Consider the following 27390-nt stretch of genomic DNA (forward strand, 5'->3'; position numbering starts at 1 on the left):
ACGAAAGCCACCCAATAATATTAACGCGAATCCAAAATCCCAGGATTTAATCTTATTTAAACTGTATTGGATGTTTTTGTCCTGAAGTTCTCAATAGCTCTCTGCAGGGTTTGCAATGTTACTCTTGCTTTTTATAAAGCACATGAAGGCCGTTGGAGCTGCCCTGGAACTTTCCAGTCGGATCTTGGTTCCGCCTGATTATAAGTTTGCGGGGATAGATATCGAATTTGTGATTACGAAAGCACTTATGCATTGTTAGAACTATATTCTTCGCACTTGGCTATACTATATACTTGGCACTTTCACAGAGAGTATGGTGATGAATATTATCAACATTTTTTTTTCTTGCTAATTTTCGACCTTAATGTTTATACGAATTTGATTGTTCGATAAATTATTTATTAGATAATAATGTTGTCAATAATTTGTCTTGCTTTGTTAAACAGTTCGTGTAATCTGTTTAGGATTGTACGTGTCGTGCCGTAAACAAACATGGCAGATGTCTGATAGAACGGTCGGACATGAATTGATTATGCTTGGACAGAAATGTGAACAGTTGTCTTGAATTTTGTATAATATAACTTTTACTTAAATAAATTCAAACTAATATTATAAATGCGAAAGGGTGTTTTTAGTCACACTTTCACGTCTTAACTACTAAAACAATTGTCAATAAACTTTGCCTATACGTTCTTAGGGCCACGGAAAACGGTACCTAGCGCCTGATTCACACACGCGAGGTACATTAGGACACAAATATAAATTATATTCAAAAGTCGCGGCTTCAAAGCCATTCAATTCATTCACGTGCTAATTTTATGTTAATTATTCATGTCGTGCTTAATAGCAAGAGGAAACATCCTTAAACATGCATGTGTCAGTAGAATAGCGTGGTGGAATGAGCTTCAAATCTACTCCTCAATAAGAAAGGTGCCTTTTGGCTGAGGAATAAGTCTGTTTGTCCTTTGTCCATATTATAAAGTCGAGTGAGTATGTATAGTTTACATAATGATCTCCGATTCTACTACTACTATTCCGATTGAACGATTCCTTTTGATTGTGATACACATACGGATAATCCATTTAAATTACACACATTTATAAAATCGATATGTCTATTTTTCTATATTATTGTTGGTTGAATTTTTTGGGCTTAGCGAGATAATTATAGATCGTTTTGTCTATGCTACTGAGTGGCTTATGGTAATAACTATGACGTATAATAATAAATCTTATTAACAGCAAATTGGCATTTAAAGATTAATCAACTCTATACAATTTCATTGACGACAACGTAATCAAAAAATATCCCGTTCTTAATGACTATCAGCCTAATGTTAATGTTTCGCGGGTGATTAGTTAAACCATGCTGCGTCTTATTCTTTCGAATGTCAAATCGATAATGACAGAAAGAGAAATTACTATTTAAGTAAACAGTCGTTGAGCAACTTTTATAATTAATGGTGTATATCATTCTATTATAAAACTTAAGACTCGTTTAAATTAAATATATTAAAAACTTTATTTGAAATGTTGATAATAAAATTTATTACATTATATTCATACTATTAAAAATATAAATTCTAAATTTAAAACATTATAAATATTAAATTAATTTCTTAATAAAGGTTCCGGTTTTTAAGACATACCAAAATGTTTTGACGAACGTATGTTATTAGGGTTCATAATTGTAAATCACTCATGGGATTAAAATAAAAAATCGTTTGCGTTAAATATGAAAGTACAAGCAAAATTATATCTTAATTGCTTCATTCAAAGTGACATTGAAAAGCCTAGCGTAATCACGAAGATCACAAGTAAAAGCTTGTGATACTGTGAGAACCTTTGTGTTTTAGGAAAGTAAATGTAATATTGTGTAAGAAATGTAATTATCACAAGTTGAATCGTAATAATGCTTTATTTAACCAGAAATTATAGTCGCAATAGTCTTAATTAAATAAAGGTATGACGTCACTAAGATTTACGTTATTAAATTCTTTGTTTTTAAAGATAAATTTTGTTGCATATTGAGTATGGCTGTGTGTAGGTAGAACCCATTTAGCACTCAATATGTATCACCGTGTTCCGCTTTGAGAGGGTCAGCCAGTGGAATCACAGGCACTAGCGAAATCACATCTAGCATATGGTTAGCGGCGCATCGATGTAGGTATCGTTTTTGGACTAGTGGTTTTTCTTATAGTGCCAATGTCTGCGGGTAGATTGTGTTCTTATTTTGAATAAATAAATTTAAAAAAAAAGTTACGGAAAACCAGGATCCTTCTAGTATTGCCAACTATTAATTTAATTTTTGTTCCTTAGTTTTCATTACAGTTACAAATATATTATTTATTATAGTTTTATTAATAAAGTAAAATAAAGCTTTAATCAATACTGACAGTGTTGTAACCATAATATTTGAGATTTTGCTTAATGTATGACTTATATTTAACCGACCGCGGATGCCATGGTTTTGATATTCGAAAAGTCACGTCTGTCCAATAAATGAATCCAATATCGAATAATTAATGTCATTTTAAACGAATTTTATAATAAATCACGATAATGGCAACACTTATGCATGGTCAATAATATTTTTAAACTTTCATAAATGTTATATGATAAAATATTACATACTTAAAATGATTTATGAAACAATTTATGATAATTAACGTTTAATATTTTCGACGTTTATTATTTTTTCATTTAATAAAGAAATAATGTAAGTTAAACTCCTAACCAATAGTAGCGGATGGATACGCTGTGCACATCACAGATGCGCGGTGCATGTCACTTTATCAAACATTGAACAGACTGTACACTAAACGCTTATTAGTGCAAAGGTATAAGTGAATTGTCATTTTACAAGATTTAATTAGATTTCAAGATAGACATTACAAACGATTAGTCGTTTGTAATGTATATTCTATCAATTAAAATCGGCAACTCAGTCGGTAGTTACATTTATTAGTTACTGTATGGAAATTAACAATTTATATATAACTATATCTATTTTTAAAACATTATTAAATTTAGTATATGAATATGTGGGTTTTTTATACGCAATAAGGATGTATTGACTTTGAGGAGTCGACATCTTCGTGTATTAACTTGAGCGTTTCATCATATCCGTGTGAACTTGTGGGTTAAAAGCCGGTCGTGGGTTAATTAGATATTTTTTAACTAATATATATATATATAAATGTATCTTATCTTTTTTCATATAACACTTACCAAGATGTCAAGCGTCATTAATATGCAGTTGTTAACTAAGTAACGTTATTAAAATATAATTTGGGACATGAATATTTATAATTGTTAATTTAGAGATACATTAAAGTGGTACAATTTTATGACGTGAACCGTTTAGCGTTTTATACGTTATTTTGATCTTATATACAAAAATATTAGTATTGTGTGCGATTATAAATGTATACGCGTCAAATGGGCGCCATTAAATATTTTTTTTAATTAATTTTAAAAAATAATGCTGATGAATAAATGGATACATGAAAGGATGAAATTAGGTTAGGTATCATCATTTGTTCTCAATATATACCAAAATATTTGTAAACACACACACACTTAAAAACTATGAGTCATTTAATAAAATTATTTAATTAAATATCGTAAATTAAAAAACTAGTTCTTCCTAAAAATTTAGTCTAATACCATAACTACGAATATGTTTAAAGTTAAAAAATGTCAAACAATATATAAAAATAATACCATAGCTGAAATCAAAACCAATATTATTAAAATAAACAATTTTGTAATTGAAACGGTTCCATTGTACTAGCATCTTTATCTGCTATCACTACCAGGGCACGCTTATTAGCCTAACCCAGTTTTCATGTTCCGTATCCGCTCAGTTTTCGCATAGACCACTGTTTGACTTATGCTGTATATTTTGTATAGAAATCACTCAATAACAAGTTTTACGTTTTCGTAATTAAATAGCAAGACTTTTGCATTTCAAAATTTATATATTTTTTTCTATTTTAAAAAAAAACATTAAGAAGTTTTAAATAATTATAATATTGTATCTGAAAAAAATAAATAGATATGAAATTTTTGTTTGATTTTAAATATCGATGTCTATATCGATTACAAAAAGCGAACTACCCACACAAGAACACAAACGTTATACTTGACCTTCCTTTCAAATGGAATTGATTGTCCGTGCTCTGGAATGTATAGAATATATAATATTGACATCACGACTAGTGTCTGAGAGCAAATAAGGTCGTAAACGTCACGATTTAGTGAAACCTTCGAAATCGATATTTTTTTTGGAACGGAGTGTCGCAATTGATTTCAGAAATTAGACTTTTAAAATTCGCAATAAATAAACAACGCACCGAAACAAAAGATTTCATCACTCTGCTAATGAGAATCTGAAAGATGGTTTGTGATTTTGTATTTGGCGTATTTGTGTGTTTCTGGGGGTTTATTATAGTAAATAATATCACATCACTATTCATTTAGTAAACTTTGATAAAACTTTTTAAATGTAATTTCGTCAAGCACAAATAGAACCCATGTATATTATGTATATATTGATAAATTATCTCGTGAGGAAACCTGCATGTGTCTAATAAAATTTAACCACATCATGTGTATCAATCAGATTGATGTGAATGATACAGTGAAATGAGTCCCAACTTAACCTATCTTACTGGTTGTAGAGCTTTGTGCAAGCTTATCAGGGTAGGTACCACCCACTCATCAAATGTTCTACCGTCAACAAGCAGTACTTGTTATTGTTGTGTTTTGGCTTAAAAAGTGAGTGAGCCAGTGTCATTACAGGCGCAAGGGACATAACATCTTAGTTTCAAAAGTTGTTAGCGCATTGGCGATGTAAGCGATGGTTAATATTTCTTACAATGCCAATGTCTACGGGCGTTGGTGACTACTTACCATCAGGTATCCCATATGCTCGTCCGCCTACCTATTCAATATCTCTAATAAGAGATGTATTTTTTCCAATAATGGTATATTTAGGAGTTCTTATCATGTAAGCGTGTGTGTTTGTATATGGTATCTCAAATGGTCGTGACTGTTTCTTTCGTCTCGCATATCGTCACCTTGTTACATTATTTGTATAATTTATGTAATAAATCGACCTCTCACAAACAAGTATTACCAGCTTAATTACGTCCAAGTAAAGCAGAGCTATTCCAGTGTAAGGTCACAGCGAATTCCCAGCATATTTGAAATACACTTTCATCAAGGAATGTCGTTTATGTTAACCTATTCTGTCGTTAATATGAAAGGTGTAATCCTTGGTGCTCATGTTGAGATTATAATAATATTTATTTAAATATTGTAACAAATAACTTATTTTTTAATATTTGATTTTGTGCAAGCCTTTCTGGGTACACATCGCTTGTTCTATCGCAGGGCTTCGTGGTTTACCTCATTACCCGGGCAATCCCAATATTGACTGCTGACTCATTTGTTGAAGTCTAAAAGGTATTTTTATTTTAGCACTATATACACAAATCCTTGACTTCAATTGGACAATTCAAAATTTTATATAAATCATATTTTTATTATAAAGCTGATATCCAGCTTAACATAAGTTATGTATAGACCACTTATCTCTTGAACTACAAGTCTGAATTGAATTGTTTTTGCGTTAGTATCATATACGTTTATTAAGAAAAGTTATTGGTTATATAAGTTCACGCTATGATCCGTAAAGAGCAACGTAGTAATAATAAACGTCATTCAACCCGGCAGACTGTAGGCAAAGTCTCACGTGCATGAAATAGATATATTTGATTAAATTAATAAATAAAATAATATGTGGATGAACCTGCACTGCTAGTTGCAATATCCATTCAACGTGCGTTAATTGATGGTTAATAATATTTACTTAGATTTATGCTCAATTAAAAAAAACTGTTTTTAATTGCTCATTGTTGAAGTATTACTTATTAGATACATGTTATTCATTTTATTTGAAATATGTTTCATGAATAGCTCGGTTTATTTCTATGTTAAATATCTTTTCGCTGCAAAATAATTAAATCACTATAACTATTTAACTAAAAACGTTACACGCTATGAACTTTTTCTACTAAAGAAAAAGTTTAAGTCTCGTCTTAAAATGAAATTACGTTAAACGTTTTCGCTTACACGAAGCAGAAAAACCGGATTTGAACCGTTAGCCCATTCAATTTGCAACAATGACCGCGCTTAGGTGCAAACACAAAGAAAACAAACGTTACGTAAACTCGTTGGGCCATCTTCATACTACAATCGTTTTAAACGCGCATTTGCCTTGCGTGTGATGGTAACAACACTGTTAAATATTTACTCATTAATTTAGTATACAAATATTTACTCATTAAAATAGTAAAGAATATACTTAAAATATGCAATTATTTGTTTTAAGAGGAATCTAATACCAGCGGAAAGACTAACAGCTTTACGCCCTCTTCCTGGAACGGTATTGTATATATTGTCTACTACCTAACTTCAGTCTGCTAGTGACTATATTTCTACAATAAAATCCAATGACTTGCATTGATTTAACTCAGGTATTGACTCAAAATTCTTGAAGTCTTCGTTAGGCTTTTAATTTGACCACCCACCCTAAACCCACGAATCAGTTATAGTAAATCTGAATCATACATGTTATAAAAAAGTTATTTTATTAATCACATCACATACTAAATGTTTATAATATCCTAAAAACTTTACGTGACTTTTAGTTATAGGAATGCAGTAAAAGAATTTTACATAGAAGCACGTATGTATAGCATAAGATTTTAAGCCTATGCTAGCTTATTTATAAGTTATCCGAAAATCACGTAAAGCAAATCATTATAATAGTCCGATAATTAATTTATTATAATTATTTATACTCAAGTTAACTACGTGCTGGCTTAATTAAAATTTTAATACAACATTTATTAAGTATTTTTTAAAAACGTCAAATATTTGTGTATATTTTGATGATGTTTTCCTGATGGTGGCCTCAAAAGCCAACGTGAGAGAGTAACTAATTACGCAGGACACAATATTTGGTGCACTAGTGTGTACGTAGCATCATTGCACTCTCTATTCCTTTACTCTAATCATGTAATGTTGATGCAAATATGACACTACTGTAAAGATATCAAGGTTCATCATGCAAAATCCTTTGCGTGACGTGGATCCAAGTAAATCAAATATAAATGATGATGAAGTCGAGCTAGCCTAGTGGTTAGAACGCGTAAATCTTAACCTATAAGCGTGGGTTCAAACCCGGACAAACACCACTGAATTTTTATGTGCTTCATTTGTGATTATAATTCATCGTGCTTTACGGTGATGGAAAACATCGTGGGGAAACCTGCATGTGCCTAATTTCACTGAAATTCTGCCACATGTTATTCCACCAACCCGCATTGGAGCAGCGTGGTGGAATAAGCTCCAAACCTTCTCCTCAAAAATGGAGAAGAGGCCTTAGCCCAGCAGTGGGACATTCATATGCTGTTACTTTACTTTACTTACCACTTAAATGATGATATGAATGATATTTATAATTTTCTGTAACACCTACAATTTGGTTAGCTATACTTCATCTTCGTGGAAAGGTTAGTTAGTTAAATATGAATCCGATCTATCCGATATATATAACATCTGTTTGCATTTAATTTAAGAAAACGTTACTAATCTGAAGATGCCTTAACATAGCAAGATATAGAAAGGTGCGTTTGTCTGGTCCGCGACAGGTGCTCGCGTCGGCTTTGCGATTCTGCGCCCACGACGCTTTCCAATCCTAAAATATTAATCTATTGTTCTGCCAATTATTGGTTGTTATAAAATTTAATGTTATTATGCATATAATAAAATTTATTATACGATTAAATGGTGCAATTTGCGTTTATGCTCGTTTAAAACATTGCAATTGTCGTTATTACTCGTAAGTAGTTTTTGTTTTTATTTGCTTGTTGCAACATTAATCTGAATTTACAAAAGGAAAATTAGCAAGTTTTGTCTGATATATATACTTTGGTCACAAAATCTTCTGTATAAAATATCATAAGTTATCAACAAAAAATGTCGAGAGTACTGCTTTCGTTAACATCAAAGGAATATGCACGGGATGCTGTATTCTTATTGAATTTGAATTATTATAATAAAAAAAATACTGGAGAGTTTTAAATAACAATAAAACTCATAACACTCACTGGGCTTTGTGCAAGCTCGTCTGGGTAGGTACCACCCACTCATCAGATATTCTACCGAAGAACAGTACTTAGTATTGTTGTGTTTCAGTTTAAAGGGTGAGTGAGCCAGTGTAATTACAGGCACAAGGGACATAACATTTTAGTTCCCAAGGTTGGTGTCGCATTGGCGATGTGAACGATGGTTAACATTTCTTACAATGCCCATTGGCATCTATAGGCGTTGGTGACCACTTACCATCAAGTATTTTTTTTATATAAAGTATAGAGCCGCTATACTATATATATATATATAAAAAAAAACATTTTTCAACATTTAAAAATAGTCTGTATCAAATATCAATAAACGTATAAAAATATTAAATACATACAATTTTTGTATTTAAACAATTCTTGTTCTGGGTCTATCATCTTCCGTATTGTCAATCAAATTTTATACAAGAATCTGTATTGACGTATGTTGTATTTATTTTTTTCGCTTTAAGCTTTTTTTAAACATTATAATCGAGTATTTCCTGTTCACCTTAACGGTTATTATAAACATCGGTTAATAAAGCAAGTTTTTTGAAGCCAAACTTTGTTTAAATAATTATTGTAATTGGTCTGTTTATTACGAAATCAACGATGCGTTAATAATTTCCTCTTGACCGAATTATAACTATTTCATTTTTTGAAAGAAAACAGTTAAGTAACTTTGTTCGGGCGAATCGGGATTTGAAGTTTTCGCAACTTACCACCATTCTTAGTACAATGACGCAGTAAACATATATTTACGTATATATAACTTATATTATACAACAAGTTATTAGTACTGGTATCTAACAGAGCCAATAAGATTTTCATGTGAACCTATTATGAAGGTAGGACCAGATTTTATTTAAAATTTTATTCACGAACAAGATAATAAAATAACATTCAATGGATATTTCATAAGCAGTACTTCATGCTCTTAGATCTCGATCGAGCATTAATTCTAGCAATATTACGGTAAAGCGCAGATGTGGACCAATCAGATGGAATGGTATATATTTAACAGTTTATGGGGTTTTTATTCCTATGCCAATATATTATGCGAGTAGCGGTTTATTTCTGACTGAAAGTATTTTATTTGAGTTGGTTAAATTGGAAACTTCACTTACCGATGTTTTCGAACTGAAATTCGATGATCGATTTCCATTGCAACGTTTCTATAATGTGAAACGTTTTTGTTTTATGTCTGTCACGTGTCCTGTTGACAACATAAGCTGAACGATCCTAATTTTGACGTCAAAATTAGTACCATAAAAAAAATTAATATAATTTATTAAATATGTCAATTTTATTAATTTATTTTAAATTTAATTGCTGTGTGTGTCCAATAATTGTTAATTTGCTTTTTACTATATCACTCATTTAATACTAGTGTGGTAGTATTATGCATGTTACGTGATGATAATTTGCTCTGTAATATTACTATTAGATATCCATTTACGAGGAGAAGGCTTGGAGTTTATTTGATCACGATGTTCCGATGCTGGTCCATTCGGCACATGCAGGTTTTCACACGGTCTTTTCATTTGACGCCGAGCATGATATTAACTATAAACACAAATTAAGTAAGAACATGAAAATTCTGTGTTGATATCATGATGATTCTGCTGTCTTAACCTCTAGAGCAGAGTTTTAGTATTAGAAATTCATTGTTTACAATTCGTCCTATTTCAAAACGTTATCATGACTGGAAAAATTGTAAACAAGGAATATACTTTTTAATATTCCGAAGATCCAATAAAGTCTTTGAAATTTAATATCGCATCAAATATTCCCGTCCTGAATTCTTTGGAAGTGTGCATTTAAAAATGTTGTTTAAAAACGTCTCAAACAGTTGTTTTCTTTAAAAATTAAATATAAGCGTCAGTAGTTCGCAACAAAGCGGTCTTTAAAACGTTTTCGTATTATTTTATTATTTCTTGAATACAGTGCAATTGCTTCGGGAACGGAAAAAAGCAAATGGAACGAAAACTGAGTATTTGCTAGGTCAATTGTTAAGATTTGTTGCACATTGTAGGGGTTTGTTTGCATCCTTTCTAATGTATGCACTCTATAGAAATGTAGTCTATATTTGGAATGGAATATCACACATTGTTATCATGTGTTACAAAAAAAAATTGACTATTCGCATAACCTTACTTTTAAACATTTAACAGAGATTTTACATATGAATGCCATATATAAATATACTTGTTATATATTGAACAATATAGCCGAGTTAGCTTTGTTCACTACGAGTAGGCTCATCAAGATATGTCACAAGCCCCAAAAATATAATATTAAAAACAACTACAAGACAAAAAAAGATAAATTTTCAAATATCGAAACCGATATAAAATAAAAAAAAAGTTGTGTGTATCAAACGCCCGCAGAATTGTTGCGAGTTTCATATTCACGAAGCCACATGACATTGAGAAACCGTTGGCAGCTCGGTCGTTGTGTTGACGTTTCTTACCGGCCATGTCGAGGAAATGTTCCGTACCAGTATGAAATGTCAAAATTCTATTCTCGTTATAATATACTATATATATCAAATAATAACTGGCTGACTGACTGATTGATAAACAACGCACAGCCCAAACTACTGGGCCTTCCACCATAAAAATTTGAATACGGCATACTTTTAAACTGTAGCACTATGGTATAATTTTTGAAACGTTAACCCCTAAAGTAATGATAAAGGTGATAAAAGATTGTATGAAAATCTTTCATTTTTGAAAAAAGAGCTATGAATTTTATTTAAAATTCAGAATTATGACACGAGCCGTGTCAAGCCGTGAGTATATGAGAGTACACTATAGATCCATTTGGTCTAATTATTTGTTTCTATTCAAATAAGGTTGCTGATAAATGAACTCGCTCAGTATTAAATAGAACGTGGTTCTAATTATTATGTTCTGACCAATCTCGGCCGCAGTGGTAGAAATTGGCCATGACAGATAAAAATGCACAGGACATATTATAATGCACAAGTGTGTGTACAAATACCAGTACACTATGTTTTCGCATAATCTAATATGACTTCAAATCCAACGTGACTGGAACAAGTTCAGGCAGAACCAACAGCTTTACGATAACACAACCGATAATTTATTGACAGAGAAACCCAATTTATTTTTTATTGTAAATTGGACCTCGGGTTCTGCGGTCTTATACGCCATCGTTTTAAACAAGAGAGTATTAAAACAAAACAATTGTATGCATTTCTAAGCTGAGTATTTCTTCAGAGTTCATGCATTGTTTCAGAATTTTACAATTTTTTACTTTTTATATATCTTAAATGAAAATGTTTGATAAATATATACGGTTAAAGACAATTATGTCAAATCGACAACAAAATCGATATTTATGTCATCGGTTAGTAGGATTTTATGCAGGTAGATCTTGGTTCTAATCGCTAATCATATATTCTACATTTCAACTGAATTGAATATTCACAAGAGACATAACATTTTAGTTCACATGTCTATGGTTGGTAATCACTTACTAACATATAATCTTATTTGTTCTTTTGCCTTCCCTTTATAAATTAAAAAAAATATATGTCAACGGGCCTTGATTTATTTTTATGTATGTACGTACGTACTTATCATTTCTACAATACATTATATTCTGTGTTCCTATTGGCGTTATCTACTAACTAATAAACGCTTGTTCATTTGGAATTGTGGAATTGCGTCCACAACATTCCAGTGTAGTACTGAACTAATCTAAATGATTGTAGAGAAGCTATGCAACTTTTGTTTTTTAAATATTAAATCGAATATAAGAAATACTAATAATTACAACTTACTACAACAAATAATAACACAATTAAAGTAGAGAGGAATGTCTTATTCTAAAAATATCGTCGTGTGACGGACATACTATGGTATCGTTGAAATAAGTATGTAAAATTTAATAAGCTAGTAATTAAGTTAGAAATGTATGATTATGCGGTTTACTTTTTTCTATGAACCAACTATAGTATTATAGTACTTTATGTAACAACTACTAAGGCTGTCAACCACACTTTATATTAATTACCACCACTTTCTAAGCGATGCATCCAACATTTATGAATTCATCTCGCCCTCGGTCTTATACTTGTCGCGGCGGCGATCGCAAATGGCTTGTAAAACGCGCGGTTACCGCTTCGCCCGTCGCACCGCCGTTCGCACTGCTCGTTCCCGTGGCCGATAATTTATCATAACTTTTGATAGACTCAACCGATTTTATTCAAATAAAGACTAAACGGTACCTTGAAAAGCTCTTTATAATCATTTAGCTATTTGCATTGGTAATTCTTTGCCGTTTTGAAGATTACCCCGGACAATCAGACAGACAGTCAAAAACATTAAATTAAAAAGAGGCAGTTATTTTGAAATCACTGACATATTCTTACCAACATATCGTATCGCTAACCGTACAATGATGCAATTGGAAAATTTTAAAAACGCTGATACAACAATACATCATACTTTTCTTTTAAATATATGCCTAACAATCCATTCTATTTCCGTCTAGCTTGCTGAACTTACATTCAGACTGTTATCCCTTATTTAAAATCTTAAGGGATTAATTTTCAAAAGTCCTTCCAGATGAGCATTAAGCTCGAGCTTTACAGAAGTTCCTTCTGTGCGAAATTTCAGGACAGACTTACAGTTAGACTGTTATTAAGTAAGTAGTTGGCAACCCTGACCAGTAACGATAACTCGTATAACTTGTTAAATATTTAACTGAAATCGTTTAACGCAATACTTAGTGACAAAATTATAGTTTAACTTAACAAACATAGTTAATATTATCGAACCATTTTGTAGTTATTTTGCATATAAAGATAAATTATTGTTGTAGTTTAAAATTCAATTATTTTTTTTTAATACGAATTGTTTATTTATTTTTTTTATTTATTAATCCTTTATTGCATACACTTTACAAACATTTAGTAACATATAATAGCAATTATATAGTATGCAAAGGCGGCCTTATCACTTATACTGATCTCTTCCAGGCAACCTCTGTTTATTATTAACCGGCCTCAAAAAAAGGAAGAGGTTGAATTTTATTTTATAATGTGTTCGTTACCTTTAAACGCCGTTATTTATGAACCGATTTGGAAAATTCTTTTTTCCTTTGGGAGGCTATACTTTCCGTTTAAAGATATACATATTAAAACACATTTTGAGTTAAAAAAATATCGCAAAGAACTTTGTTCCTGGTTTTTTTTTTTCTTAAAATTTCTTATTAATTTTCTTCTGCTGAATTAATTTCGATGAAATTTAGTATCAAGTTTGTAACAAATATAAAAAAAATGGTGAAATTGAATTCTATATTGTTTGAATTATCTCAAGAGACGTTAACATAAGACAAATAAACAGTTTAGTATCTAAAATAACTCTGTCAACCAACTCATTTAGTTAAACATAACATTATACGCATTGAAGATAACACCTATAAAAAAGTTTACAAAGTAAAATCCAAGATCAAAATATATGGAATCTATAGAAGTATTATATAAGTCACGTGATCAATGATGGCGGTTAGAAAATATAAGCGTTTTTTGATTTTATAGAAAGTTCTAGACCAGTGATCACTTTGACAAGACGTCGACTGTGACGTAAAATCTTTTTTGTTTGTGTTGCCAATGTTGTGGAAATATTGCTAATGAAGTGTTCACACGCTGTAATTTTAATAGACCAACATCTGTGGTTAGACCATTCAAATCGCTTTCAATATAGTAATGACAAAAATACTTTGAATACGCGATTGAAAATTGGAATTACTTCAATAATTAATTACTGCATTTTAGCCTATCATGGATACAATTTTAGTAAGCCTCCTGTTTTTAGTTGGCTTCTTAAAATGATAGCGTAGTCACGGCGTAGTGGGTAGGGCATGCAACTCTTATCTGAAGATTTTCATTTAATTATGTTCATACTTTGTTAAAATTGTGATAATGATGAATCTTGCCTTTATCTTTCATAATCCACCAACTTGCATTAGAACAGCGGTGGTTGAATAAACTCCAATCCATCTCCTCGAAAGGTCAAGAGCCCTTTGATCAGTAGTGAAAGTAGTAGATGATTGGTGCTTCAAACTGAGGCAAGCACCACTGAATTTTCATGTGATTCATTTATGTTTATAATTAATCGAAAACATCGCAAGGATACCTTCATTTCTCTGATTTCCCTGGAACTTTGTCACATTCCGTCCACTAATCCCCATTGAAGCAGCCTTATGAAATAAGTTACCTTCTCCTCAAAGGCAGAGGCGGCCTTAGTACAACAGACTATTACTTTACTTTTAAATATTTTATCAAGTGATATAATTTTTAATTTATGTTTTAACACGAGAAGTTGTCTTGAATTTTAATAATCCTCTCCTGCAAGTGTGTCTTAAGCTGTTGAGTATTGTTCGAGCTTAAAGTACTTTTAAAACGCTGCAAAGGAAAAACTTTTCTCCTACCATTAAGTGTAAATTAGATAACTACTAGCTCGATTTTTTGTTTTTAGCAACACGATCAAGATTCTCTTTTAGTCAGATGTTTGTGCTTTGAATAGATTTTTTTTTCGATTTGAATTTTTTGTCAGTGCAATTGTTATCTACATACATAAAAAATGTTAATCTTTTTTTAAAGCAACAACGACTAATTGTTGGTATAAAAAATTGCAAAAATTTGATGGTATTTATATGTTCCTTTCAGCTATAGACATTGCCAATTGTAAAAATAAATGTTATGTATAGGTAAAAATTCGCCGTCTTGTGCTTGTAATGAAATCAGTTCATCCACTCACAGCTCACCTTTTGAACTCAAACAGCAATAGAAAGTATTGTTGATTAGCAGTGATAATAGATAAATCACACCTATACACACCGGCTTGTATAAGACAGACTTTCAACTTGAAACTCCAAATACTAAGCGGCCATGCTCTTGTTTAAGTTAATTGCTAAAGTCTAAACATTTTTATTGATTGTTGATATTAAAATAATAATAATAATGTGTGTACATTGAAAGCATTATAAGATTTTGCAGATACTACTTTTTATTATTAATACAATTATTACTAAATGAATGATTTATATAATCTGTATTACAAAAAACGTATAACGGGTGTTCCCCTCCTTTCTTATAGATAAAGGTACAGAGGTACTTGCCCTTTCTACCTTTATCTTTTATAGAGTAGATTTATCACCGCGCTTCCTTAATAGTTCATTTATTCTCAGTTGCATTGGATTACAGATTAGTAGCGATAAAAGCCCGAGGCATTTTAATATTGTGAGAATTCCATTAAAATTTGACTAGAAAGTATCTTGTCTGCTTAAGAAATTAAAATTTCATGATAGAATTTCGCCACGTCGTTCACATAGTTGACGGCGGAGCACCTTGGCCGCGTTCGTGTGAATGCGGGTTCGAATCCTGTTTATCGGAATTTTTTTATCATGTTTATAGGTTAGGGTGTTGTCAGTAAATATTATTACAATTTTATCGGTTCTTAACGTGAATTATTACGTTACATCAACAAAAGGGTAACGAAAGGTTATAGATGAGACAGATTTCGTGTTAATCTTATCTCTTTTTTCAATCATATTCTTTGTTGTGTATTTTAAATAGTCAATCAAAATATTCTTCATTAAAGTAGACTCGTATTATTATAATTATAATAATATATATTGATATAATTGAAATGTCAAGTTCCGAGATTGAATTAAATGTCCTATGTATAACTATATACAATGAAATTTATATATCCTGTATGTAAATCATCCTCTATATATTATTGTATTGTGTAATAAACCTTATCTACTAACATTTATTTAACATAAAGCTTAAATTTATTAATAGGCAAAGTTTACTTTATTAACCATTTACATATACATAGTTTAATTAAACAATTATCATTCAACAAGCTTTCAAGTTGTTTGAAAGTAGATGTTTTTAATTAAATTAAAAGTCGTTTATACGATTTTACATAACGCGAAACTTGACATCATAAATAATCTAACTTGGCCAAGGCTAGTATCTGTATGGAATTTATTAACAAAAACTACGACGCCAGGTCAAATGTCAAGAATAAGAGGCCAGGTATATGACTATTATATTAAAAAATGTCGCCGATTAAATTTGCATTCGCATAGCGTTTCTTAACAACGAAATATTTTATTGTTAACGCAATATTTTTTAAAAGCGTCTAGACTAGAATGTTATTGTATTTTATGCACACATAGTACATATTATAAAACAAAGTTCGCCGTGTCTGTCTGTCTGTTTGAGCGCGATAAACTCGAAACATATTAAACGGATTTTCTTATGGTTTTTACCAATGGATGGAGTGATTCATGAGAAAGGTTTAGGTGTATTCAAATGTATGTATTTATTAAATGTTTATGTGTATTATATTATATTTATTTATTATTGTATTGTATTATATTTATTATTTATTATTATTATTTATTTGTATTTGTTTGTATTTTATATTCCTAACGTTTTATGAAAATTTGGTTTAATATGACGATAAATGTTGAAGACGTAGGAAAAAGTCAAGTCGACTGGGAGGTACTTTACTGACGTGTGCCGGGGCAAAATAAGGTATATAAGTATACATACCGTTTCTGGAGCAGTATCTGAAATGCATTAAAGGATTCTATTATGATTAATATTTAATCATTTTAAAATATAATTTTGTTTTTTTTCCAATATACTAAGCTAAAAATAATAAATTTCAAATATGTTTGTTATATGTAGGTAGATTTTTTTTTATTTCCTTTTTATAGAGCGCGGTCTTTGTTATTAATTATTATTATCTTTATAGTTACTTGAACGAACTTCTGAAAATCGGGTATTTTAAATCACACAAGTTCAAAAGTAACTAAATCTATATTAAAAGAGAAGTAGCACTTCTCGGTATAACTAATTAAAGGCCCTATATTTAGAATATGGTCAATATCGAACTGGCATTCTAAGTTATTTTCATATGGTAAGCAGAACATCCAAATAAAATAAAATCAAACATTCTTTATTTAACTAGACTCTTGTAAGCTCATTTTTTAAGATTCATTTGATAAGATTCAATTAAATCTATGGTAGCTAGAATGTAATAAAAGTAAATAAATATTTTTTTAATCGGTTTTTATTTTACAAGTGTCTGTCTTAGAGGAAATAATTATAATGATCATATTGTTAGTACATTATAAGATATATTACGTTTACTGTAAACTACGTCACAGTCGATAGCGTCTTTCAACTTGATTTATGAGAGCACAATTCATTGTTTTAAGCACAATCTTGAGGTTATTCGATTTCGTTGTATACAATTATTGACATGAAGATAAATAAAATTATATTACCAAAGTATGTTTATAGTGTGGAGTGTTAAGGTGTATAGAATTATGTGAGTGTGTGTATTTGAGATTATATGTAGGTGTAGGAAGCTAAATGATTGCAAACGTAAAAAGCAAGTAGTACATTTATAGCTTTAACCTTAGAAATACTTGAAGTATTCTGTTAATTGTTAATTTAATGTTTGGTCGTTGACAGAATGCGTTTTTAACGAGTCCGTGATCCAAAGGACGAAGGAATTTTGAAGTAGCGAAGATTTTACCCATTGTGGGTTGGTGACAAATATGGCAGAAATTCAGTGGAATTAGATACATGCAGGTTTCCTCGCATTGTTTTCCTCCACCGCCGAGCACGAGATAATGTTTATTTAGTTGTGATTATCTGTTAAAATTCACACGTTCTAACTACTGAGCCATCTCGGCTCTCAGTTCACTTACAATATTTTCGATTTTATTGAATCTCTTATAATAATACAAACGATAATTATATACGTCTGTGAACACACTTTCCATTTCATTGTATAGATTTATTCGTGTTTTCTATTATTATAATCAGCAAGATTACTCGTTCATTTAGTTTTATATAATTTTAAAAGAATGAAATTTAACATACCGTGACTTTTGCTAGAGATGTAATCTAGGGAAAATCAAATTAACGATTCTTAAAGTTTAGTTTACTTGTTTCTTATCAAACATAGTTTTTTAATTATAGTTGTTCTGCTAGTATATTGAAATTTACAATAAAGATCAGTGGATAAACCGTTTGATTCTTTATGTTCACGGGTTGAAATCTGGACAACAGCGAAGTCATGCTTGGAATTATTTTTTTATTGATCAAGTGATAATGAATCTGTTCCGTCCGCAACTATCTACATAGTTCATGTAAGTCCATAATAAAAGAAAACGTTATTTTCTAGCATTGGGCTTACAATTCATTAGTACATTAAGTAAAGCCACCAACAGTGTCATTCTGTAACTCACTTCATTACACGCCGTGAACTGTTGACAACCAACTCATGGTGATATACTATTTTGATTCGTGTATTCTTGGAATGTTATCTGCGCTGAGTTTTGAGTTTATTTTTACAGTCCTACAGTATAGATATTGTATAATGCTAAACTCGGAACTCACCGTGGAACACGATTGTAAATGTCAGAAATTGATATGCGACATTGACTATAATTATTATAACATTTGAAGGCTATACGCATCACAATAGCATGTTACCGTCAATCGTTATCCAACATTTCACGAATAAGAAATGAATTCTTACAGAATATCCTTTTAGGATATTGACAGCTGATCGCTTATATAACACTATAGAAATAGAAAATCATTCAAAGTTTTACTAGATTATATATATGACAGATATGGTTAATACGAATAATGTCGTCTGAAAAAAAATGCAAATATCAGTTTTTGCTATATTTCGATTCTGCGTATTTAAAATATTATTACAACATTAAAAAAAAAAGTTTGGCAGTAGTTTTTAAATGACACAGCCGGTATACTAGCGAATTTGAAAATCAATCATAGAAAAATGACATATGTATGTGTGCATCTTTGTACGATGCGCAGGAGTGCCCTACAAACCCCTTCTGATGATAATACCCTAATACGAATTTATAGCTTATGGAGTGTGTGTGTTTGTATGTAAATGTGTGTATGTCTGGACCAATAGGCTATTTAATTACCGGGAACAGTACATAATATTGTCAGTTCGACATCGTATAGTAAGTGTAATAACGAAAGAGCTGTAAACAGTGAGAGTGAAAGCGAACAACCCTCCCACGGAACTGTTAACGGGTTATATAGTTATTTCAACAATTACCTTTAACAATTATCTTATTTATGGCTTGTCTCAATACCTTGCCGCCACCAATTGCACTTAACATATTAAGTTACTTCTACGCTTGTCATGATTATATTGAAATTATTTCTTTTTTGCGCTGCGGGCATTTCATCTTGCCTTTGTAATAATGGTCCTTACCGTTTAAGCACTAGGGTTCAAAATCTTTTTCTATCAATTTTATTTGTTTAGACATCTGTCAAAAATCAATCATGCGAGTCATATCCGCCATGTTGGATTTAGAGAACAGAGAGACGAGTTAGCTACACGGGAACTGGTATATATATATACAAAAAATTCTAAAGTCAAAACACATTACGGTTCGTATGGTGAAAAATATGTTTCAAAAACAGAAATAAGTTTTAGAAAACGATAAACAAATCGTCATGTTAGTACTTTGTACAGGACTTAGGTTACAAATGTTCGGGGGTGCTTTTAGCCCCGCGGAAGCATCCCGCATTTTATTGTTCACATAAATTCAACGCGGCCATAGCAGTCGAGATTGCTTGCCGGATTTTTCCACGGGTGCGTCCTATTTCGGTTTATTGTTACGTATTAGCTGGATTCGTTTAAGGATGAATGGATTTCTGTTAATTGGCACTAAAACTGAATATGTCAACATCTTTGTTTTGTTTACAATTTAAAATAAGAATAAATACTAAGGTATTGTCGCTTTAATGCTGTGTATTTTGGTTTGACTTCTGAAATATAATTGATTTTTACGTTATATAAACAAATGTTTTAGGTAAAAATAATGTATAAATAGATATTTTTTATATTATGGGAAACGGGGTAGAGAACTATGGAATGTGATCACCATCGCCAAAAGACATTGGCAGTTTAATAAATATACAACTAACTGGAACAAGAACATTACACTCATTAAATGTTGGGTCACAATGAAAATACTATTAAAAAAATATAAATATAAATGTTATCAAATAAGTCTATTGTTATCAAATGCATATTTATAGAACTCCAACATTAAGTATGCACTACAAAGTTACGTATTAATTAAAATTAATTTGTATGACTTTAAAGTCAAAAAAAAAACACACAAACTTTCCATATGAAAATAGGTTTAGTATCTTCAATTAAATGTGTGAATTTCAATTGTTTTATTTTCCTTTTCATTTTATAGTAATATTTTATCAATCTAAATTACGGTCGGTTTCACGCAATCTTCGAGTATCTTCCCATCCACGTCGCAGTATTTTTCTCGAACACGTTATATTCGTGATCCAAAGTTTTTTCTACCTATTAGCAATGACGTCAAATCCATTATACCAGTGAAGTGACAAGCCACGACTGAAGAAATTTAAAAAAATATAAATTCAAAAATGGAATATAACATACTCGAACTAAATAGCTTGTCTATTGTTGAAGCTATTTTATACAAGAAATAAAGCGTGGACTTGCTATTCGTAGTTTCCGCGCGGAATATATATTTGATTATATTTATTTGATTTATTTAATTTGTTTCGTGAAAAATAATAATTGCTGAGCTTCTAACTGATTTATTAAGGTAAAATATACTTTACGAAAAGATAATAGCTTCATTTTTAATTTAATCTTGCATAGAGAATAGAACTTCTAAATTTTTTTTCAAATTATATACTTCGAATTTAGAACTCCTTTAAGCTTCATGCGCACCGACGTTGCCGCGATCGAGTCATTATTTTTTTTAATTAACAGCAGACCTTAGTCACATTACAGGCAGGTTACAAGTTCAAGTGACGTAATTATATTTAAATGTTTTTCAAATTATCTGTGCAACGAATTTACTAGTTTTACTGAGAAGCTTGTATTTATGGAAATAGTTTTAGTTTGATTGTTTTATTTCAGATTATTATACTAAACATGACTAAAAATATCATTACCGATGTTGCAAAGGTCGAAAAAGAAAAGGAGATTATAAGTTCGAAAAACAATATTGAAATAGTAAAAATTTAAGTGCAACGCAACCGTCACTCTAATAAATAATTATAGCATTTGAAGGAAACAAGCATCAAAATACTATATCACCATAAGTAGGTTGTCAACATTTCTCGAACGAGATACGAAGTGAGTACAAAGCCGAGATGGCCCAGTGGTAAGAACGTGTTACTTTTAACCGATGATTGTGGTTTCGAATACGGGCAAGCACCACTGTATTTTCATGTGTTTAATTTGTGATTATAGTTCATCTCTAGGAAAACATCGTGAGGAAACCTGTATGTGTCTAATTTCACTGAAATTCTGCCACATGTGTATTCCACTAAGTCGCATTGGAGCAGCGTGGTGGAATAAGCTCCAAACCTTCTCCTCAAAAAGGGAGAGGAGGCCTTAGCCCAGCAGTGGGACATTCATAGGCTGTTCCTTTAATACGAACTGAGTTCTTACAGAACAGCGCAGTTAGACCATGCTGTAAGATAAAATTTGAAACTCACCGCCGAAATCGGTCGTGGAATGTCAGAAAGTGATAAGCGACGTTGATTTTAATAATTATATAATTTCGAGAATACACAAATCAGATTAGTATATCACCGTAAATTCATTGTAAATATTTTACGGTTGAGTGATTTCCTACACAATAACCCTGCTGCTGAAGAAAAATTAAAAAGTCGTTCACGGGTCGTCGTTCGTCGCTAATATTAAGCGAATGTATGTAGCTTATGAGTTTATATATAACCACATGTATTATGTTACAATCATCATTTATGTAAGTCATAATTTGTTTACGTTCTGTACGCCTTAAATTATTTTTATAATAAATCTCTTGCTTGGCGGACAAGGAACACATTTTGAAGAAGACTACATGTGACGGATGAAACTGGCTTTATCTACCCGTAGTGGTATGATGTTATGATGGAATAAGCTCCTAATCTTTTCCTAAAACGCTATATAATGTTAGCCTGCTAGCAAGACACTTCCAAACTACTACTAAATCCTTAAACATTTTTGAATTAATACATAGAATTTTTATCAAAATTGTTGTAGCAAAGATTATGCGGGATGAGCCTCTTTTAAAATAAGTTTATGACAAAAATATAACTGAAGCGATTTATGAAAGTATTATTATAATTTTATGAAACCACCCGCGTAAAACTAATGAAGAGATGTATTTGAAATTCAAATTATTTTGAGAATTTAAAGCGGGCCACAGTAAGTATCTTTTATGTAACACTGAACTACTTATATAATATTATACGTATATATGACCAAATTTTTAAATATTTTCTCATAATTTTTATAACAAGTATAATTTCTTAAAAAAAATTTTGCCATGTATTATTGAAAAATTGAGGACTTTTTTCTTAAATTTTCATCTTTCTTATATAAAATATGTAGGCGTCATCACCGCCTATAATAATTGGCGCTGTCAGGAATATTAACCGTTACTTGCATCGTCAATGCGCCACAAACCTTGTGAACTAAGATGTCCCTTGTGCCTATAGTTACGCTGACTCACTCACCCTTCAACTGGAATACAACAATACTAAGTATTGCTATTCAGCGGTAGAAAATCTCAATGCATTCTTCTAACATATTATTTTTCTCTTATTTCCATTTTTTTTTATTCTAAAACACTAAAACTCGTCAAGAGCTAACAATTTATCTTACTATTTATACCATACCTTATATATGTCTGTTGTATAATTTTCTTAAACGTCAAAACCTACAATAGAATCCTTGCGTCCGTGTCAGGGTCGACTTAAGTCCGTGATTATCGCCTGACTGATTTTATAGGTCATTTCGCGTAATTTCTATTACCACTTGGACAGTTTTACGGTTATTACTAATGAAACTCTATGTGTGGTGTCAAAATTCGAGATAACTGCCTCGGGTTTATAAGGGTACATTATAAATCTCAGACAAATTTGAATTAGATGCTTAGTGTTAAAATGTTTTAAGCGACAATGAATTTTTATATTTTATCCTGTAAATTAAAGCATTATTACTCTAACTTAAATTTCCTGGAAGATTTTAGTATAGCGATCTAATTTATGCTTAGATCTGGTCTGTAATCTGTGTATTACATCGATGTAAGAAAAAAAAATTGTAATTAAATGTATCGATAGTCTAGTGGTAAGTTTATATGTCTGCTTATCCGAAGTTCAAGTGCAAGGTTTTCACTAAGATAGTGTAATGGTAACTTTTGAGTAGCTCAAATCATTATTGAATTACCGTCATAACCTAAAACAAAACTTACTCAATGCAAGTTTGTTCAGACAGACACTTTGTAATCGTCGTGTTAAAATTGCTTAAACGGAAACCACTGTTTAAAATGTAGATTTTAATACAAAGATACGGCAAGTTCAGGAATTATTATTTACGATTCAATTATGTATACGCTTTGCGGAAATCAAAGTCTTATTACAATATATATCATTGGTTATATCAAATGATACGTTTTTGCTTCAATTTTAAACGTTGATCAAAGTTAGATTTAAAATTTTATTTTTATCTAAATGCTGATTGGTCTGTGGCAGCCGATGACGTAATAGGCGACCAATGAGCGTTCATTGATCAATAATTTAGTGGCAAATGTAAGCTGTCAGTGAAATTTGATTATAGAATCAAATACTTTGACCTTGGATTGATGGCTTTGCTGATACCAAAACGTGGTACAAGCTCACCCTAACCGTAACTATATCTTTCATAGTTTTCAAAATATAGTATATTTTTTAATAATATTTTATTAAGTTATAAATTAATTAAAATAAACATCGAAAACATTAAATATATACGTGATTGCAAAAACTGCAATGGTATTGTTGACGTCATAGAATTGATTTAAACTCAATTAATTGCTTTTTGTTTTTGCAAAATGTAAAACTAAATGATAAAACCAACGTTGCTGTTAAAATGAAAATATTAAAACACTCTTTTGTTTAATATTTGAATGATACTTGGGAAAAAAAATAAAAATTGTTTCCACAGTCGAGTTTTTTGTTCATAGACATATCGTATAGAACAATGGAACAAATATAAAACCTCACTTGCATACAACCACAAAAAAGTGGCAATTTTATATCATAGGAAACAATATCGTTTGTTGATGTACCATTCACGCGGAATGGTTAATGTGGTCGACGATCAAAATGGTTTTATATTGAATCGTTGTTTATAAAACGATATGTTTTTAAAACGTTATTCATAACAGGCTATATATTACGCTTAGTGGGAATTAATAAGTTTGCAAGTTAAAAAACCTTTATAAATTAAAGGTGTTATAATCTATGCACTTAGTTTGCTAGTTTGTTTTGCCACTAGAACCAAAAATGTGCACAAAATTTCACCTCAATCGATTCAAAATTTAGTTGCACACACATACGCACATTGAGTATACCACGCAAAATTTTGTAAAAAGTAACAGTTTTGTTTCTTCTTCACCATAAGAGACTGATTTAAATAAAGGTTATTTTTTTGTGAAACGTTTGTTTAGTATGTAATGCTCTTCTCTTAAGAACTCTTCCTTTTTTAAGCGTGATAAGTTGAATAACATACATTAAAATCGCAAATTTATTTTATTTGTATATTAGTGCGTTTTATCAAAAAAAAATTAATATTATTAGGTAGGTAATTTTACTAATCCTACCAAACAAAATAAACGAAAATATGTTTAAAACAGAAAAAGGCGCTAATTTGTATGTTTTTCTTTTTATATAAATATAATAAATACACTTATGTACGTAAATTTTCAATGTTCACATATTAAAGACATTAAAAGTGACATTATTAAAAACCGTCTGCACTAAGAGAGCATTTGTAATTAATATTATCTTTAGTCTTTCGTATAAAATCTACCCGAGATCCAAGCTAAAACAAGCGGACGCTGGTTCAGCAAACAACATAAGCTGAAATTACAATGCTCGAGTGGAAGCTATTTTGTACAGCGCAGTGCAGCATATTTGATGACGCGGGCGAGTTGACAGTCTCGCTATCAGTTTGACAAAAATGCAAGTCCACAAAAATATATGCCGATGTGTTTTCTGTACGGTACAAATGTACAATTCTATTTTCAAATAATGTTACATAAGTTTTTGTAGTTTGTATACAATCTTAGCCAGCAAGTATCATTAGTTAAGAGCATGCTACTTATTCAGAAATGTTCAAGTTTTCGGTCTATATACTTTTACAAAGACATTAGATAGCAGAGTATATGCGGCCTGAGAAACGTTTGAATGTAAACGCTTAAATAGCATGCATTTAACTGACACTACAGGTAAATGACTATTGCTGCATTTGCTTAGACATTACCTTAATCGAAGCGTTCGCTCAGCCTGACTAAATTTAACTCGAATTACACATTAAGCTACGTAATTAAACGCATTAGTTTAATGCTTCGATTATTGTGTGAATTGTTTGTCAAAGGGGATTCGTAGTTTCTTTATTTCATTCATAGTTCTTCATTGTATATTAAATTACTATGTATGTCAGGAAATCATCGTTGGATGTACATTTTTTTCTATTTTTCAATTTGTGTGAATTCAATTTATTAAATTTAACAGTAAAGCTTGAAAAATATTCCATTATACTTATTTATATATAAAATGAGATTTAGTATTGAATATTTTTTACCCCTAATGAATTTTATTGTACTTCTTTACGCCTCAAGATACTGTCAATGTCTTATACGCTCTATCTAAATATTTCAAGTGCTATCTAATTTATCAGTCTTAGCTTGATCGCTGACGCGCTATTTGCTACGAACGTATTTCTTTTTATGGAGTTAATTTTAAATCTTAACTTTAAACATTGAAGCGAATCATTTACAAAAAAAAATAGTGTTTGATTTTGTACTTAGTATATCGTTCAACGGTCGCTCATTCTACTGATTCGAACCTGTGTACAGGGCTTGTCAGTACTCGCGTGAAGTTTTCTCACATAGTACTAAAGACGTACGCAAAAAAAAACATACATACGTAAAACGCATGTAGATCGTATCATCATATATGAGCATATATTGCGATATATGTATATTTATAGTAACAACTTTACTCGTACTCAAACAACACATATGAATATAATAGAAAGGACTTTCATAAAAAATAAACACCGAGTTAAAAATAATGCGTATCTAAAAATATCTTAATTATGTCTAGCGACGTAATCGCTATTTAAATACGAAAGGCAAACTTGAAAAGCGTTTATGTAAATCACAAGCCTGAAGAAATAAGCGCTCTTGTAAATCAATACAAATGCTAAATCCGCTTCGATAAATCTGTTGTACACTGAAACTACATGAAGTTTCTAATCTTAGTTCTTAGAAGCGATAGCGAAGATAAATTAGTAAGCGAATCACGTGCGCGTTCATGATAAGCCGAGCTGTATTGTTTGATAGCGGCTTGCACTAATAAAAATTAATATCTATTTGAACGGTGTAATCGGGTATGTAGCAATTATACTACGCTATTATGAAGAGATAAGTTATGTTTGTTTTTTTTGTTCTCTCTAAAGTAATATGATTAGATTATCTCATGGTAGCTTATACCGTATATTCTCGATTGCTTGCGGAATTGGATGGCGAGGCAAACGTGGATGAGCGAATACCAAGAAAATGCAAATCCACACAAAAATACTATTACGATATATTTTTTAAATTATTATAATAGATATGCTTAATTGTAACACAGGTGCACTTTCATTCTCCAATTCTCAATTCGATGGGATGGCAATCCGAGACGATTTAAGTTTCAGGTTTAGTTACTTCTTTGTTTACTACTGCAGTTTTATAGCAAAACCATTCGACCAAAGAGATAGTCTTATGCCATACCGGCATAAGACTGGTGAGACGGATAGATCACCATAAATGTATTAAAAAGCAGTTATTTATTAATATGAAACTCGTTTATGGACCTAACATACCAACCAAGCCTGTACAGGTCCAATAAAAGAAATCTCTCGAACAATACCTAGACCAACAGTACAGAACAGGTCGAACGAGCCCTTGGTGTATGGCATAATAAATTTGCCCTAGAAAGTCACTCTCACTAGTATCGTGCCTTAGTGCTTTAGAAGCGAAAGTT

The 27390-nt window shown here is 31.0% G+C and overlaps 1 protein-coding gene across 2 annotated transcripts in view; it reads left to right on the forward strand.

Annotated features, from left to right (window-relative positions):
* Positions 1-27390, forward strand: part of LOC126774377 (uncharacterized) — a 152014-nt gene that overhangs the window by 93028 nt on the left and 31596 nt on the right. The window lies entirely within an intron of this gene.

The sequence above is a fragment of the Nymphalis io genome, chromosome 16 (assembly GCF_905147045.1).
Source record: "Nymphalis io chromosome 16, ilAglIoxx1.1, whole genome shotgun sequence".
In the NCBI taxonomy this organism is placed as follows: domain Eukaryota; kingdom Metazoa; phylum Arthropoda; class Insecta; order Lepidoptera; family Nymphalidae; genus Nymphalis; species Nymphalis io.